The sequence below is a fragment of the Spea bombifrons genome, chromosome 1 (assembly GCF_027358695.1).
Source record: "Spea bombifrons isolate aSpeBom1 chromosome 1, aSpeBom1.2.pri, whole genome shotgun sequence".
NCBI classification, from domain to species: domain Eukaryota; kingdom Metazoa; phylum Chordata; class Amphibia; order Anura; family Pelobatidae; genus Spea; species Spea bombifrons.
Window position 1 is genome coordinate 9,946,476 of NC_071087.1, and position 17,840 is coordinate 9,964,315.

The following is a 17,840-nucleotide window of genomic DNA, read 5'->3' on the forward strand; positions in this document are numbered from 1 at the left end:
ATGAGACAAAGTATTTACCCTGAATTTATTACCTATACATTATGAAATGCCAATGTTCCTAAATAATGCCTATTAGGGTTGTATTTATAGAGCCCCGTGAGATTCTGTAGATCTATTGCAATAGGGGGGACAGGGAAAATGAATAAAACCTTAAAAAATCAACAATAAAAATACACTTATATATGATTATTATTATTTATTGCTTTATATAGCGCCATAAAATTCTGTAGTGCTTAAAATATACAATTAAAATATAGCACCAGTGCAAAAATCCTAGAAATATATTGATTTTATGCCAAAAAAAATTACGCAACCTCCTATTTTTTTTATTTTTTAAATTGTAATACCCTAAAAATGTTTTGCCCTCTTTGTCAAGATTCCTTTAAACCGCTCCATAAAAACCATAATTTTTTTAAGCAAAATGAGAATGTGCTTTAAAAATAAAAAATAAAAACTTCTTTCACCTTCCAGGTTACGTTCCCCAGCCGTAATTACCCCCCGTTTAACTGAGGGCCCTCGAACATTTTTTTTGTTAATTTTATTTTTGTTTAAAGTATGAAAGAATGAGTTTGGTTTAATTGGCATGTATGGATCCATTCATTTCTAGCTAAACACCGTGTTTTTTCAGTGGGAAATAATTAACTGTGTATAAGCATCGGTCCTGCAAGGGTAATATTCCCCCCACAGCTGTTACAATAAGGGGGCTTCAAAGCTTCCTAAGGAATGTCCTGCCTTGCGTATAGAACCGTGGTGGCAGCTGTAGCAGACCCCCTTACACGGTGTAATGTAAGACTTTAATTTAACGTATTTGCCACTGAACAGACCTCCGAGGCACCACTCTGCAAAAAAAAAAAAGGGTAATTTTAAAAAAAACACACATTTTCATCAACTTTGACCATCGGCACAATGACTTTCTGTTACTCCCAAGAAAGGCCAGCAAGAAAAATAAATAATTTTCTTCTAATTAAGATTCTAGAAAAAAGAGTCGCCTTCAAGTCTTATACACACGGCATATAGCAACTAAAAAAAAAAGCCAAGCAATTCTTTTCAGGGGATCAAAGTACTTGGATACAATAGTGATTCGTCATACGTCATTGAAGGCAGACTTTTGGGTGAAAAATACTATTTCCAAAAAAGTAAGGCATATGGTCTGATGGGATGACACCATACTAATGGTGAACTCCGATGCAAGACGCTCAGAAGGGATAGATCGTAGTGCCATCACAGCCATGCTTCCCGTCACAGATGTAATGTATTAAGAGGGTGGTAGATAAGTGGAACAGCCTTTCAGGAGACGTGGTAGAGGCTTATACAGTAAGGGAATTTAAACACTCATGAGATAGGCAGATGGCTCCTGGATCTAAGGAGGGACCAAAGAAGGTTTGAGACCTTACATTAGAAAAAAAAATGGCTGATTTAGACGGGCTGAATGATCCTTCGGGGTCTGCGGAAGAGGGATAGTCAGTGGCGTTAACCCTTGCAACCCTGGTTCCCATCACATTTAGGTATGCAGCATAAGCCTCCACTCCATGATGAAGCAGAAGTACAAGAATATGACATCATACTGCGGCTTCAACGCGTCACACACCCTCTGCTTTAGAGAGAGATCCATGGTGAAGGCGAAATTCTTCTATTTAAAGAGCGACATTAAGGCAGCTAAGTGGGAAATCAGGGCTATTCTGTAAATTGGGGCAGTTGGCATGTATGTTCAAGGGAAGCTTTGGGTAACGGAACCCCTAAATAAAGCTCAGTCAAACCCACACATTTGGGGGATGCATGTGAGATTTCTACTCAGCGGCCGCTGCCGGTAGTTTACAAATAGGCAGTATTAGGCGAGGGAGTTAATTATTAGCAAAACCCCCCCATTATCACCCCTTAAAACCGATAATACACACAAGTTGGAGCCAGCGAGGGAGCGATCCTTATTTTACGAGATAAGACGGTGTTTTTTCCCATTTCTTGCTAAACAGGTTTGCCTTTTAAACATTTTCCCTTCTTCACAACTTGCACCTTCATTTGGTATCTTGAAACCAGTCAGTTATATCGACAAGACTGCTCTATAAACCAAAACGTAGGGTGGATTATATACCTTTCTTATTCTCTGATTAGTTGAAGGTAGACCAGAAATAAATTAATATTAGTTTATTTAAAAAAAAAATTATAATAATAATAAAATATATATATATATATAAAAATAATAAAATAATATATTCATATTAAAATATATTAAAGTGTAGTAAAAATTCTGTGAATTCTGCCATTGCTGTCTCGTTACGTAAAATATCCAATATCTGAAAATTCCCACTCCGCAGATGAAGTACTGATTACCTCTCGGGAGGTAGATGAGAAGTCAATTGTTTCCCACCCTCTGTTGTTTTCATCATCATCATCCCCTATTGTATTCTAGAATCCGTTGCTTACAGAGCGTGTGTTAGCTCAGCTGACTCCTTGACAAAAAGCGTGGCCGGTGCTTCTCACCTCCACGTGATAGTAATCAGCCCTAATCAAACAATGGCGTTTCCAGATGTGGATCTAACTTAATCAGAACAAACATAAACACGGCGGAGGCTGCATGGACTTTCTCAGGTCGCTTTCCCGGAATTTGGCGTTTGGCTCTTACGTTACCCGCTCAGCATGCTTTTGTTTATTTGCTTTTTTTTCCGTTCATAGGGTCCGCTTAAACTCTTGGGACTCGTGGACAAAAAAACTACGTAGGCGTGTACATATGTATGTATGTATGTATGTATGTATGTATGGCATAATAGAATAACAGATATGTGCATGTTTATATATACATGAATGCTATATAATTGGGTACAGGATATAATACACTACAACTGGGCATTCTCTTCTTAGAAACCAGCAGGATGACCGTGACTACTGGCCTATTCTCTTTTAATTTAGTTTCATCGTTTAGAACTTAGTTTATTCTTTTAAGAAAACTTTATTTTTTAATTAAAAAAATGTTAGATTTCCAGGGTTAATGGGCAATGGCAAACATGATATAGCTCTCCTCTATACATGAAGCGCTATATTTTGCCCTAGGCCTAGGGTAGCAGGTCCAAAAGGGCTGAAGACCCTACCTACGCATAAATGGGGGGCAAATCATAAGGGGGTATCAGTCTTTCTGGTGCATCACTCCTCAATGGGTGAGTTGCAGAGATCTATAACTGTTCCATTTACACCGTGGAACTAACTAACTCAATATTTTCACTATGATAATTGCACTTGGAACTTTTTCCTAGAATATTGTGGTCGACGGTAACATAAAACGTATGATTTACTGTTGTGGAATTCCAAAACCACAAAATACAAACGCCTCTGTAAGGTGTCCCGTCAGAAGAGAGTTTATTCACTAAATGGTGAGTTCTAAGTGAGCTGTGGAGAGAGAGAGAGATCCTCACCAAACTAACTACGCATTATGAAGGACCAAGAAGGGCTGCGCTGACCACGTATAATGCGCACTTAAAATGAAATTCTTCACGTCACCTCAAATCAGTAATGTTTAATGGCTCAACACAGGGTCTCCTTAATCCTAGGGCTTCTGGGAAAAGAAAATGACTGTAGTAAGTGGTCACAGAAACGCATTGGCCCCCGTTTTGAATACGGTCTTGTGAGTCACAGGCTAAAATGATGGAGTAAATACAAGGTAAATGCATTTGCAGTTAGGAGAAGATGCCACGTATGGAATATTTTTCCTCCTCATACCTCATTATGACCGTTACCCCCCAATAGTCTAGTCCTTCCGGCTCGTGCCACCGACACAACTCTTTACAGCTGCACGTTCAGTTTTTTATATAAACAGTTTCTGGTTTTAAACCCCTGGTCCCTCGACTCCATAAACAAGGCTAGATTAAGGTTAGACAAGTAGGGCCCCTCTTGCCCCCCCTCCTGCGAGGTACATGCCACATACCTCCCAGAAGTCCATCGTGGCCAGAAATGACATCACTTCCTGCACACAATGTCAGGGAGGGAGCTTCCTCCCTGCACGCCCGGAAATAACCTCACTTTCCAGCACGCGGTGTCAGTGAGCGAGTACCATAGGCAGGTCGAAGGAGGCCATGTCACAGGACCCAAACAGATCACCGCTTTGTGGGCCTTATGAGCGGCATTGGGCCCCTCACAGCACCGGGGTCCATCTGCTCCGCCATTAATCCGGCCCTGCTAACGAATGTTAAACCAGTCGTTTGATACATTGTTTGTTCTTTTCTGTCATGTGATATTACAGCCAAGGTCAACTCTTATAAACCTAATTGGGAAGTAAACAACGTGCAAGAAAGTCAAACAGTTAAAGTCCACCGGAGCTCTGCGATAAGGAAGCTAATCGCCGAGGCTGGCAAACAGAGTTACTACTGTTTGTGAGGTCATCCAGACCACGTTTATTAACCTGTTCAGCAATGGCAATAACAGCCATCCCGTAAAAAATACTATACAGAGGGAGCAATCAAAGCTTCAAGCCATTAAGGTCAACACACCATTTCTGGTGTTACACCAGCAACATTTCCAGGATATGGGGCTTTTCCATTCATAATTTGTCAGCCTCTTACTAAATTTACCATACATTATGAAGGGCCAACCCTGGTGAGTTTTCCCTGCAGGGATTGCTGAGGTAGCCATTCATAATGCATTGTCAAGGCATCATTTTAATTCAGAATTAAGTTATTTGTTCATTTTATTTGCCAACGTACCTTAAAATCTAAATCTTCTGTTTTCTGAGGGTACGTTAAACGCGGGATCACTGGTTTTAGGTATTGTATGCCGGTTTCTCCGAGTTCCTGGATGTTTTTCTGTGGATATCGTAATTATTTTACGCAGTCATTAATCATTATCATTCTGTAAGCACTTGGAGAAATGTGAGCAAATAAACCCAGGTGCGCGGTGACACACAAAGCAGTACATCGTGTCAACAGTTCAAGCATTTGCAATGTCAAACTTCTAGATTTTAGAGACTGCAAACATTCCATTTACTAATTCTCTCTCTCGGCGCCATATTTGCTATATCGCTTCTATTAGTACGCAACATGTTCTTGAACAGTTTTCTACAGTTTTACAGCCCTGTGTACGCAGCTTACGATTGTTTAACATTCAAGACATCCCTTCTCTTTCTCCAGCGGGGGTTGACTTTGGTGGTGAGAGTCCTCATCATGGTCGCAATCAGTAGAACCCCAGTAGGATTGCATGCTATGGTGATAAGACCATTTTTCAAACACCGGAACCATTCATAACATTCAAGTGATCTCCGTTGACACTCTGGGGAACTTAAACTTAAGGTTTCACTCTCCATTATGCCCTGAAAATTGCCACCTCAGTATCTTTTGGTGTCTTTTTTTGACTAGTAGGAACTCTACGGGTGCCAACCAGGTCAACTCAATGGCGTCTTGAATAGTGATAGGAAACAAAATCAATTAAATTTGAGATGGTCTCAAGGCTTTATTCTAGCATTATCTAAAAGAGCTAGAATTCTCAAGCCTAAAAATTCCCCAAAATCATCTTAAAAATCCAGCATATTGGAAGCGCAGCAAAAGTAATCCAGTCCTCGCCTGTCCAACTAAAGCACCTGGCAATCCACGTAACCATCAGGCCTGGTCCTTGGTGGCTGACAGTAATCACCTCTCCCTATTTAGAATTTAGTGAATAAACCCCATCGTCTTTGACCCTATTATAATTGCTTGTTGGACAAGGAGCTGAATACATCGCAGATGTGCGCGTTTGCGTTCCAACAACAAAAAAAAAGCTCGCATACACAAAAGAAACGTACAACATGACAGTTTCATTCAATGTGTTCTGACTTGGTCCATGTCCATGAATGTGCTGAAACACCTGTGTCAGAGTCGAAAAGTTGAACAAACAAAAAAGAACCTATCGCGAAGGGTTAATTAAAGGGTTTTTTTAAGTCACTCCAGAAGGATTCTGATTGTGATGACTGTCTGTTCTTGCCTCCTTTGTGTTGTTGACTAAATATTTAGTGACTGCAGCCTGGGTTGAGACATGTTTTAATGCAGGGAGAATGCAGCCTTGGTTTTATTGTGTTGTTCCCCACCCCTGGATGCAGTCAGATGAATTTAGCTGTACTTTATTTGTCTGTTTGCAGCCCACCGGCTTCTGATACGTAGCAGCCCCGTTAAATTCTGATATTTAAACATCATCGGGAATGCGAGATACAAAAAAACTCTAGAATGGTCAACTTAGCCATTGGTGGCCCGTGGCTCCCTAAAGACATTGGCAGACATAGTTCTTGAAAGCCACTAAGGTTGTAGGATTAGCTTTCAAACATCTATTTGTAAAGCCGGGCTTAACACACCCTACAATAATTAGTCATACAATACCGGTTTTAACATTTTCGGGGATTTAACCTGAGATCCGTAATACATTTTTCATATGCGGTTTGCAAGATTCAGCGGTTGTATCTTTTGTCACGTCAGGTAAGGGAGTCATGGTACGGTCCAGCAATGCAGAGCTGGTATCACCTGAGTGGCAAAACATGGCACAGAAACAGCCCCCCCCCCGAGGGGCATGCTTTGGGCACCCAGCAGCAGGCTTGTCGGGATGTGCGGCATGGAAGAAGCGTACTTTGCCAGCCCCATGCACATAAAGGCAGGAACCCAGAACATCTTTTCTGGACCCATTCCCCTCCAGTCAGACCCTTCTTGAGTCAAGGATCTTGTAGACCACATATTCTTCATGGTCCTGGTCCCGAACGGTGTGTTAGTGTCAGTCTGTGTGTGTGTGTTAATGTCTCTAATTGTATTAGCGTGGGTGTGTGTCTCAATATGTTTGTGTATGTGACTATGTGTGTGTGTCTAGGTATGTATGTTTGCGTGTGTCAGTGTGTTTGTTAGTGTTTGGGTATGTAAGTTTGTATGTTTGCGTGTGTGTGTAATGTTAAGTGCCTGGTTGTGTTAGTGGCTGGTTGAGTTAGTGTGAGTTCAGGTTGTGTGTTAGCATGACTTTCTGCGTGTGTGTGTCTTAATGAGAATGTCTGTGTGCCTGGGTATGTAAGTGTGTCTGGATATGTTAGTGTCTGGGTGTGTGAGTGGCTGCGTGTGTGTTAGTTCTTGATGTGGTCAGGAATTATTTTAAAATGAAAATATATCACCTACATTCACCCAGGGTTAAAAAAAACCCAGAGCAGTAAAGTGTTTCCTGTGTATGTTACTAAACGCTTACGTAATAGTAAATAGAGCTCTAATTACTTTTTACATTCGCCCTGTCGGAGTAGAGTTTGGGGGTTTTGTTTGGGATTAATACAAGGCTTTTAATCATGGTATACACTGTTTAGAGATACTGCCGAACAGTCCGACGATCAGGTGGCAGTTGAAAAGTAGTGTTTGATCGCCGTCCAAAAAAACACAATTATTTCCAAATTACCGGGGATGAGCGGAAAAAACAGAATTTATAGAAATCTAAACGATGAAGTCCTTGTAGTAATTAAAATGTTCTTCCTCTCAAGACGTACACAAAACAAAATCATCTATTTAGAGGAGATCTCCGAAATAAACAGCGCTTTCTTTCCCTCCTCTTAAAATTTCCATAAACATATTTAAGGTTTTAGGGAAGCAGTCAATTTATCTTCAGAAATCAAGAATCGTAGTTGGAATGCGCTTTCATCATTATGATGGCTGCTGCCCTCCAGCTGCAAACCGAAATTGCAATAATTTAATGAATGCGCAAATGTGTAGCAGGTCCGCGGAAGTCGTACAACAAGCTTTCTCTGTCTCTCCCAACAGCTCGTTTGGATTGGGAACAGAGGTCTCGAGAAGGCTTTTTGGGCAAACTTCTCGGGGTTTCGAGAAAAATCGTTAATTAACATCACATACTTGCGCGGTGTCCCCCGTTGGGATATTTATACTGTCTACTAAGTAGGATTTTGGGACCTGACGCAGAAGAGAAGATTCCTGCCATCCTATGCACTTTAATGGAAATGCTAGTTGAGGGGTTTACCTGGTGGCCCTCCATATGCATTTGGCCCTTTTCCGCCTCGCCCCGCTGGCCATTTCCTTCGCAGGAGATGCGTCCGGCACGTGATATACCGTACTTACCGCCAGTCAGCTCCAGCGCTGGCTCAGCAAATATTGCTGAGGGGGTCTAGCTAGATCCCCCCCCGTGTACACAAAACCAGGGGGGCTTTCCTGCCACTGATTGTGAAAAAAAACCAGATATGGGAAAAAGCTGAACTTATCTTCAGCCTATATAACGCTGTAACTATGTAACTATATGACAAGAAGAAAACAATATATATAAAAGTATGGCGGGAGTTCCAACGGCAAAAAATCTCTATATACTCTGGCCTAGGCGTCAGGTCCTGGTAGGGGTTCGCAGTCCCTCTGCCACATATTAGGGAGCCTCAGAGCCCCTACAACACCATTACTCAATGGGCCCCAACACCAACCAGCCCATTAACACTATGGAGAACAGTGGAGAGCTGGGTTATGACATCATAACCCGACACCGAGTAGCAAGGACAGTATCATGCAGGGGGAAACAGGCGACGCTGTCCTGGGTTAAGCCTAGGGCACCGCTGAAGGTCACTGATTAACTTGTGGATAGTAAGTAGTTGGGCCACTGAACTTCATCCCAAATTAAAAGCTCTATTTACCAGCACGGGTTGTACAGGGAAAATCTTCTTGGCAGGAATGGTGTCGATTCTGCCATCACTCAATTTACTTAAACTGACAGCGATGGAAGGCTGCTACACGTTCAATTTCCTAATGTCATATGAAGGGCTGTACACAGAAATCCCCAAACCTGGGATTAAATTGTACGGCTAATCGCATGTCGTTAAAAAGCGCCCAGCAACTCATTTCAATAGATTTTCCACTTCAGATGTTTACATTGTGCAGCCTGCAGGAAAGCCGTAAGACCCAACGGGCTGTGCATTAAAGGATTTCCATATATTCCTTGGGTGCGGTCAATCGCCTCCAGGAGAGAGGACTTCTCTTTAAATCCCTAAACGCGCACCGTGGTGTGTGGCACCGACGCATCAAACCCCGGGAAAGCTTTCATCGGGACGGAAAAATGAATGGGTTCCAAAATATTACTGCAACAGCTAAATAAAAAAAAGCCCTTGTTTTTTTATTTAAAGAATAAAAATAAAAATTTAGTTTTTTTTTTTTTTAAAGAATATTTGAGAAAAATAATATTAAAATAAATGTATTTTATTTTTCATCAAATCTAGTCTCTATTGTTTTTTTTAAAAACAAAAATATAATTATTTCAATTAAAAAAGTTCTGTTTATAGCAAGGAGAATGGAGTTTGCGCATGCTCGCCAGTCACTGTTTGCACTCCGCTCTGATCCTTTTTCCTGATTGGCTGGTTATTTTGTATTTTTTTAAATGTTCTCCAACAGGTATGGCTGGCACATAGGCTGGCCATCAATCGCTTTGGATTAACCCTATGTAAGCGAAGCCAAGGCCATTCCCCCCCCCAAAAAGTACAAACCCTACTGGAAGGTTTTGATCCGTATGTTTTGGATCTACAGCTCCATGATGCTCAATCAGGCCTATAGATACTCAAAAGGGGGGGGAACATAATTATAAAAATACGACGACTAACATTCATTTACAGTATATAGCGCCAGCAATTTCCGCAGCGCTTCTTACAGTCCATACATTCATAGAGTCTGGCAAAACCAGAACTGGCGGACTGAAACGAGCCGATACATAAGGTAAAGAGGGCTCATAAATTTACAATCTAGAGTATATTTAAATCCAGGGCTTGGATGCATTCTAGTAAAACCCATCAACCAACACCCTGTTTCATTCTTTACTTGGAACGCCTTGATGATGGATTCCCATTACAAGTCAAAGGCATACCTGGGAACTTTCTAGGGCTGCCCTCAGAGCTCTCCCACTCCTGTCCCTTATAGGGGGCAATGTCTGGGTTAAGGAGGTGGGGCTAGCCACATATAGGTGGGACCAGGACAATGAGTAGGCAGGATCTGGGTGGAGCGTGGGCAGGGTCCACTCTAAAGTCCCCGCCCAGATATTACACAAACCGTCCCTCAGGTATGGTAATCAACTCCAAATTCCAGAGCCTGGGATTATAATGATTGCTTACCTTTTATCAAACACGTTTTTATGTTAAAACATACAAACAAGCGTGCGCACGTCCAGGGGAGACGAAAATGAAAGCAACCGTCGACGTAGTTAAATCAAAATGAAAAACTTTACTCGCGTCCTTGGACAGCAACAGTAAGAATGGCTTCTGCAGGGTCAGACCTTACTTGCGTGCTTACTCCAAAGCAATCACGTTTTTATATTATACTTCGGACATTGCAAAAAATATTTTTTTAAATACATTAAAGAGAAGCGTGCGGGATACAGCACTGTGTAAAACAACATTACGGGTAAAAAAACAAACATACAGTATTAAAAATGCAGAGAAATTAGCTGCATTGTGTGTAGTGGAAGAGGTCGGGTAGAATGCATGCAGAACACTCCGGAACCAATGAAATTAAACGTAAAATGTAGAGTTATTGGACTTGGCTCAGATCCATAGGTTTGCAAATGTCAAGAGCCACTAATCCACTCACTGTGTAATCACACATCATTTCCATATGTCAGCCTGGACGGAGTGCACAAGAACTAACATTGGAAACCTTTAGGATAAGCCAGTGCATGTATTTATGTATTTATATATATGTATTTTTTAAATTAAAATAGTGCTTATAAATGTAAGCTCGATATAATAAAAATGAGGGTCAGTAAGTGTGGATGTATAATAAGTACAGTAGTCATACAGACATTATGTATTACACTATGTGACCAAAAGTACGCGGACGCCCCTCTATTTATTGAGGTTAGGTGTTTCAGCCGCAGCCGTTGCTAACGGGTGTATAAATCCAGCACATAGGCCGCGGTCTCCATAGACAGAGGTTGGAAGTAGAACGGGTCGTACCGAAGACTCAGTGACTTTAAACGTGGCGCCGTCATAGGAAGCCATCTTTGCCACAACGCTGTTCATGAAATCTCTGCCCTGCTAGATCAGTCCGCTGTACGATGTGAAGTGGAAGCGTCTAGGAGTAACAGCTCAGCCGTGAAGTAGTAGACCACGTGGACAGAGCAGGGCCGCTGAGTGGTGGATCTCCTGTCCTCTGTAGCGTCTCTCACTAGAGAGATCCAAACTGCCTCTGGGGGCAACATCAGCATAAGCTCTGCGCGCCGGGAGCTTCATGAAATTGGTTTCCATGGCCGAGAAGAAGTACTAATTCAGAGCAGAAAATACAGCATGTCTTGGAACAAACAACCATTTTCATTAATACAGGGGCTGAGCTCTTAATGCTAAATCGAGTGTAATTAGCCCTTAATTGGCTTCCAGCACAGAGCGTCTGCTTTACATGGAGTTTGAGTCGTGAGTAGCTGGTGGCACCCGGGTATCACGTGATCAGTCTACACCGCAGATACAGTAACTATAATGTAACATCTATGTAATACATAGATTGCAACGGGGAGACAGGGCTAGTTATTAAGCCTAGTATGCCAAGTAGGTCCCATGTTGGTGAGCAGCTCAGGTTAAGTGTCCCACGCAGTATGCGGGATGTACAAATATGTATAACATATCATGCACACGTAGTACATGGGCGGTACTTGTGATGTCCCGCAACATTATATACACATTATATAAAATTATATAAATATATGCAGGGCCAATATAACGAGCTCTTCCGTGATCTGTTCATTAACAGAAATATACAAAGAACAAGAGGTCGCCCTCTGAGACGGGAAGAGCGGAGATTTCATAGACGACAAAGGAAGGGATTCTTCACAGTGAGGGCAATAAAGGTATGGAATTTACTGCCAAGGGAGGTGGTGTTATCAGATACATTATATACCATCAAAAGGGGTCTGGATATTATTTTAGAAAGGCATGACATACAGGGCTATAAATAGAATTAATATTTTAGAGCTTCCTGATCCAAGGAGAAATCCGATTGCCTCTTGGAGTCAAGAAGGAATCCCCCCTGATGGCAGAATTCGAAGCAGCTTAATTAGGGTTTTTGTGCTTTCTTTTGGATGAACAGTAGGAAGGTTAGGTAGAAGGGTTGAACTTGACGGACTTAGGTCTTTTTTCAACCTTATGTACTATGTAACTATATATATATACGATGTACATGCAGGCCTCAAAAATGGCCAACGAGGCAACCATCCAATTAGTTTCACTTTCATCTAATCTTAATACCATCTCCCTATTGCCCCACGGCCATAACACAAAGTTTCATGCATGAGTTGTTGCTGACATACAAGGAGCCCATGAAATAACATATTTTTCCATATTACCAAATACGGGTCTTTCTTCCTGTGTTTTGATAAATGGCCATTTGGGGTTTATTCACTAAAGCGACAGCTAGCAGGAGTGTATGCATTATGAAAGACTAAACCACAATGAGATCATGCTGCATATAACCCGAGCTGGCCCTGCATAATGCATACTTAAATAAATGAGCATTCTTGAACGCCATGACGCCATGCATTGTACAGCCCAGCTCAATCCTTAGCGTAGCAGAAAAGATTTCTAACCCCAACTCCCTTCCAGCTCCTGCCTTAGTGAATAAACCCCATTAACCTTTGAAAATCAGTCAGCCTTCCGCCAGCCGCCTATAGAAAGTAGCTGGTAACTTCTAAGGTACGGACTGCTTTCCTAAAATGTACATTGTAAAAATACCTTAAGCGTCTTCAAAAGAAGCCAGTTATCTCAAATGTTTAGCGGCACTTTGAGATATACTTCTCAGAGTCTTGGGTTTTACTGTTCTGTATTTTATAACCGCGTTTAATACTAAATACCTTGTTTTGTAAAGGCGCTGACTTCAAACAAGATACCGTTCTGGGAACTTGAGCCATTTGTCATGTCAATCAAACCACTGGTCAGAGGTGAAAGCGAGAAGATCCATCATCTAATGATACTTCTGACCCCATTTCAAACAGAAACCAGAAAATGTGTCTGATCTGTTGTAATTTCTTTCACTTTGGAGTCTTTTTGTAGAAATTCTGTAGATTGAAAGCTTGGCCGAGCCATCTTTTCCTTGTGTACTGATGGATTCACCAAAGGCAGAGTTGTTGGGGGTGTTTGTAGAAGGGTTGTGGATTTGTTTCTCTCAATTCGCTGCTCGTTAGCCAACAGTGGTAAGTTCTTCCAGTGTCAAGGGCTGAGATGGCCATGTATAATACATAATTCAATGTTTGAGGAGACTTGAAGATATATATATATATACAGTATATCGCTGATTAAAATATACATTATAGAGGGCCAGCCCGCTCATTGGGCTTGGAACTTCATAATGTATAGTGAAGTCAAGGAGCTGAAACTCAACTCTCCTGACAACTCTCCATTTAGTAAATTGACCCCTCTGTCTTGCAAATAGAAATCTTGGAGCTATATACATTATTATTATTATTATTATTTTTAACCTAAGAAATTAGAGCATATCAGTAAGGCTGGTGCAGGCAGTATTTAATAACCTTATTATTGGATTTATTTTTTTATTGCGCTAGTTTATGATCATTTCATAAATTAATTTAATATTTTAATACTTTAATATCATACCTGGCATTCCCAGACAGATTTTAATTACACTTTTCTTAAAATTTATGTTTATATTATTTTATTATGTTTTTTAATATTATTTTCTTTTTTTTCTTCCTTAGCCATCCAATCGTATTTTCTCTGTATCCAAAGTAAGTCACCTATAGCGACTTCTTATTAAATATTCTCAAACTCTGCCCGTTGCTGTACAAAAATATGAAGAAACGGTAAACGATTTACCGATTGACGATTTACACCCTCGGGGTGTCTCTGATACTGAAAGGGTAAAAGCAAACAATTAGTTTGACCCGGTGCAGAATCCACGGGGTACAAGATCAGAGATATTTCAGCAAATATTTTGAAAGAAAACACGCAAGTGCACAGAGACGGCGGCTTTAACCACTAATGAACCCCTGCTATTATTAAACAGCATCTGCTTTATACGCGATATTAATGGCAACATAGCAGGAATAGAAAAAACATTGCTAGCTGTTCTTTAAATCCTTAAAATGTTTCTGTGCTGTGATTAAAAAAGAATAAAATGACGGATCTGCTAAAGATTTTTTTTTTGCGTAGCATGGTAAGGATGAGCGATAAATGTGGTATGTAAGTGGAACAGCACCTTTAACCTGCTAGAAGGAGTTTTTTTTTTCCATGAGTCCTGATGAAGTGTCCTGTGCTTCTTCAGTAATCACAAATGGAAATAAAATGCAGGGATTCCATGGAATGCGGATTTGGGAATTTCTCGGCAACGGCTCTACCTGGCTTGATCAGCGCAGTAAATTTTCAGGGCGTACGGGGGAAATTGTAGACTTGTAACCCTTTTATATCCAGGCCTCTGGTTTATGTGGTTAGTCGCTGTGGCTTTCAGTAGCCGGAATAGAGGGCCACTACCTCTGCATTATTAATATCCCCTAGGCTTGTGTGCCCATATGAAGTCTACTGCCCCAAACTGCATCACCAGCAATGAATTCGTGTTACTGCCAGTCAATGGCAGAAAATCACCCCCATTGAATTTAATGGGAACACCAAGTGTTATGCATCCTAGATAAATATTCCCAAGTCTTGCAGGTTTATACGGATGATGATACCGGTAGCAGTGATGTGCAGAGGTGGCTATACGTCTTCTGCGGCACTCATGCGTCACTCCCATCACTCCTGGGTTCCAGTGGCCCTCTATCACTCCCATCACTCCTGTGTTTCAATGGCCCTTTATCGCTCCCATCACTTCTGTGTTCCAATGACCCTTTATCACTCCCATCACTCCTGTGTTCCAATGGCCCTTTATCACTCCCATCACTCCTGTGTTCCAATGGCCCTTTATCACTCCCATCACTCCTGTGTTCCAATGGCCCTTTATCACTCCCATCACTCTTGTGTTCCAATGGCCCTTTATCACTCCCATCACTCCTGTGTTCCAATGACCCTTTATCGCTCCCATCACTTCTGTGCTCCAACGGCACGTTGTGCTCGCTGATCCAAGTTTAGGTTTAAAGGGCTAATTGATGATTACAAAACCCTTTTGCAAATTATGTTACAGCCAGAAATGTCCTTCTTTTCCATGAAAACAGCTAAGTGACCCCCAAACTTTTGAATGGTGGTGCAAGGCCTAAAGGGTTAAATCGGCCTTCTCTTCTCATACTGTCTGTAACACCATCTCTCTCTTCATAACTCTCCATATGGATAAGAAGCTATGATTTTAATAAAATACCAGTCAATTTCACTGAATTGTGATTTAGGGTTATTTTAACCCTTTTGATGCCGGAGAAGTGATGATAGCACATAGCAAGCCGAGACACTGCGCAGGCCCCCGACTCAAGAAGGGTTATTAAATATATATATAAAAAAACTCACAATATTTAAAAATGTTACTTGGTGTCTACCACTAAAGGTCCAAAAAACCCAAAAACCTTTCATCGCAACGGTGTCCTGAAAAGTCCTTTATTATGAAAGAGGTTAAAAATATACTAACAATTTTGTTAAAGGCACAGTCTCTCGTTTTCACGGAGAGATCATATGATGAAAGAGCCGCTAAAGGCAACTCTAGCTGTACCCTGTGCTATCATTACACCAGAATAAACACGGCACATCAAAGGCTGGGATATAATCCCTGGCAATACGAATTTGTCTGCATGCGCAGTCTCATGGCATGCATTGTGTATCCGTGCTATGCAGGAACTGGAGCCCCAGGGAGACATGAGAAGGGTGATATGCATTACTGTATGTGTATCACTTTTAGTGTATGTTAAAAAAATATATATTCAGAAATATATATATATATATATATATATATACCTCTAACTGCCCTAATCTACGAGACAGTCCCTCTATGACCCCCAGATCCCTGTGCCCCTCTTTTCCCTCCTGACGACCCCCTTTTTTACGAGCTTGGGCTGTTTGCTGGCAGGGCCGGTCGTGGCACCTAGGGTATCTGAGTCGTGAGGGCGCCGGGTGGTATTATGTTCCCCCTAGGCAGACAGGTCCACGGTGGTAGAAGCCACCTATCCTGCCTTAGTAGGGGCAGATCACCTAAAACGTTGTGCCCAGTTTTCCTCCTCTGATGACCTCAGAATATATATCTAAATATATTTATCTAAAATATTTAGATGAAGCAGAAATTAAACTGTAAAAATGAAATACATAATAATAATAAAATTATTATTATTATTATTATTATAATTATTATTTCTAGATGGCTCAGTAAATTATATGCACATTGCTGTCATATTGTTAATATTATTAAGTGCACACATTTATATACTTTTATATTTATAGATTTGATTATTAAAAGTGTATATAATGGCTGTTTAATTAGAATTTGGATTTTTCTAAATATTATTTTTTTTTTTATATTTTGAAACCTGGATTAGGACGTTGTTTTTATACTTCCCCTGCGTAGCATGAGGCATTATATATATATATATAGGATATAGTAACTATCTGGTGTGCGTTTGTATACAATGCCTCATTGCCTATAACATATAACCCTAGCTTGTATTGTGCGCTGCTGCCCGTGTGCTCTGCTCTATGCGTATTATGTTTTGATCCCATTGTACAGCGCTGTGGAATATGAGGGCGCTATATAAATCAATAAGTAATAATAATCTCAATGATTTGCCCTGATAGCCCACCAGGCATGGTCCTTGCGACAGTGGGATCCAGGGGATTGTGGACAAATTTATCTTATTCCGGGGTTAAAATTGCCACATAATGCCAATTAATAAGGAAATCCAGGGAGGGTGGCCGGACAGGGGCCACGCCGGACAGGGGAACATGCTGTAATTAATTCAAGTAGTAATAATTAATTTAGATTAAGGAAACAAGACAGAAGTAATAGCAGTTAATGGTTATCTATGAAGTGTTATGTATGTAATATCTACCTGTTATCTATCTGTATGTAAGTGTACCGTGTGTTGTATGTTAATCCCCCCCATATTTAAATTAAACAGCTCTTTGGAATATGTTGGTGGTTAATAAATTGATAATATCATATCCTCTGGTCTCGGTACACAGAGCCATCACTCTCATACTCTATGTTTACTGTATGTCTCTAGATTGTAAGCTTGCGAGCCAAGCTCTCTCCACCTAATGTATTGGTTTGTGTCAATTCTTGTCTAGTCAGACCCCTTCAATATGTGTATTGTATTAAGTGCTGCGTAGATTGTTGGCGCTATATAAATAAAAGATAATAATAATATTAATACAAATAATGTATGTATATACAGTATCTTGTATGGTTCATGTGTTATTCTTTATCTTGTCTGTGTGTTACCCTAAATATATTGTTCTGTTTGTGTGATATTCTGTATATTGTGTTTGTGTTATTCTGTATATCATGTTTGTGTGTTATTCTGTATATTGTGTTTGTGTTATTCTGTATATGGTTTCGTTGTGTTACCCGAAACATACTGTTCTGTTTGTGTTATTCTGTATATGGTGTTTGTGTGTTATTCTGTATATAATGTTCTGTTTGTGTGTTATTCTGTATATGGTGTTTGTGTGTTATTCTGTATATGGTGTTTGTGTTATTCTGTATATGGTGTTTGTGTGTTATTCTGTACATGTCGTTTGTGTGTTATTCTGTATATAATTTTCTGTTTGTGTGATATTCTGTACATGTCGTTTGTGTGTTATTCTGTATATAATTTTCTGTTTGTGTGATATTCTGTAAATGGTGTTTGTGTGTTATTTAAGTATATGGTGTTTGTGTGTTATTCAGTATATAATGTTCTGTTTGTGTGTTGTTCTGTATATGGTGTTTTATGCTGTGTATGTTCTGTGCACGTCTTATTCTATTGATGCGGTTGTGTCTGTTCTCGTT

The 17,840-nt window shown here is 40.5% G+C and overlaps 1 long non-coding RNA gene across 1 annotated transcript; it reads right to left on the bottom strand.

The window, feature by feature from the left end:
- Positions 1–411: 411 nt before the first annotated feature.
- On the bottom strand, positions 412–4,102 carry LOC128478773 (uncharacterized). The gene is made up of 3 exons (XR_008349681.1): positions 4,004–4,102; positions 3,466–3,544; positions 412–839 (listed from the first exon to the last, which is right to left on the bottom strand). It is a non-coding gene; the product is annotated as an uncharacterized LOC128478773 (long non-coding RNA).
- Between the last annotated feature and the right edge of the window lie 13,738 nt (positions 4,103–17,840).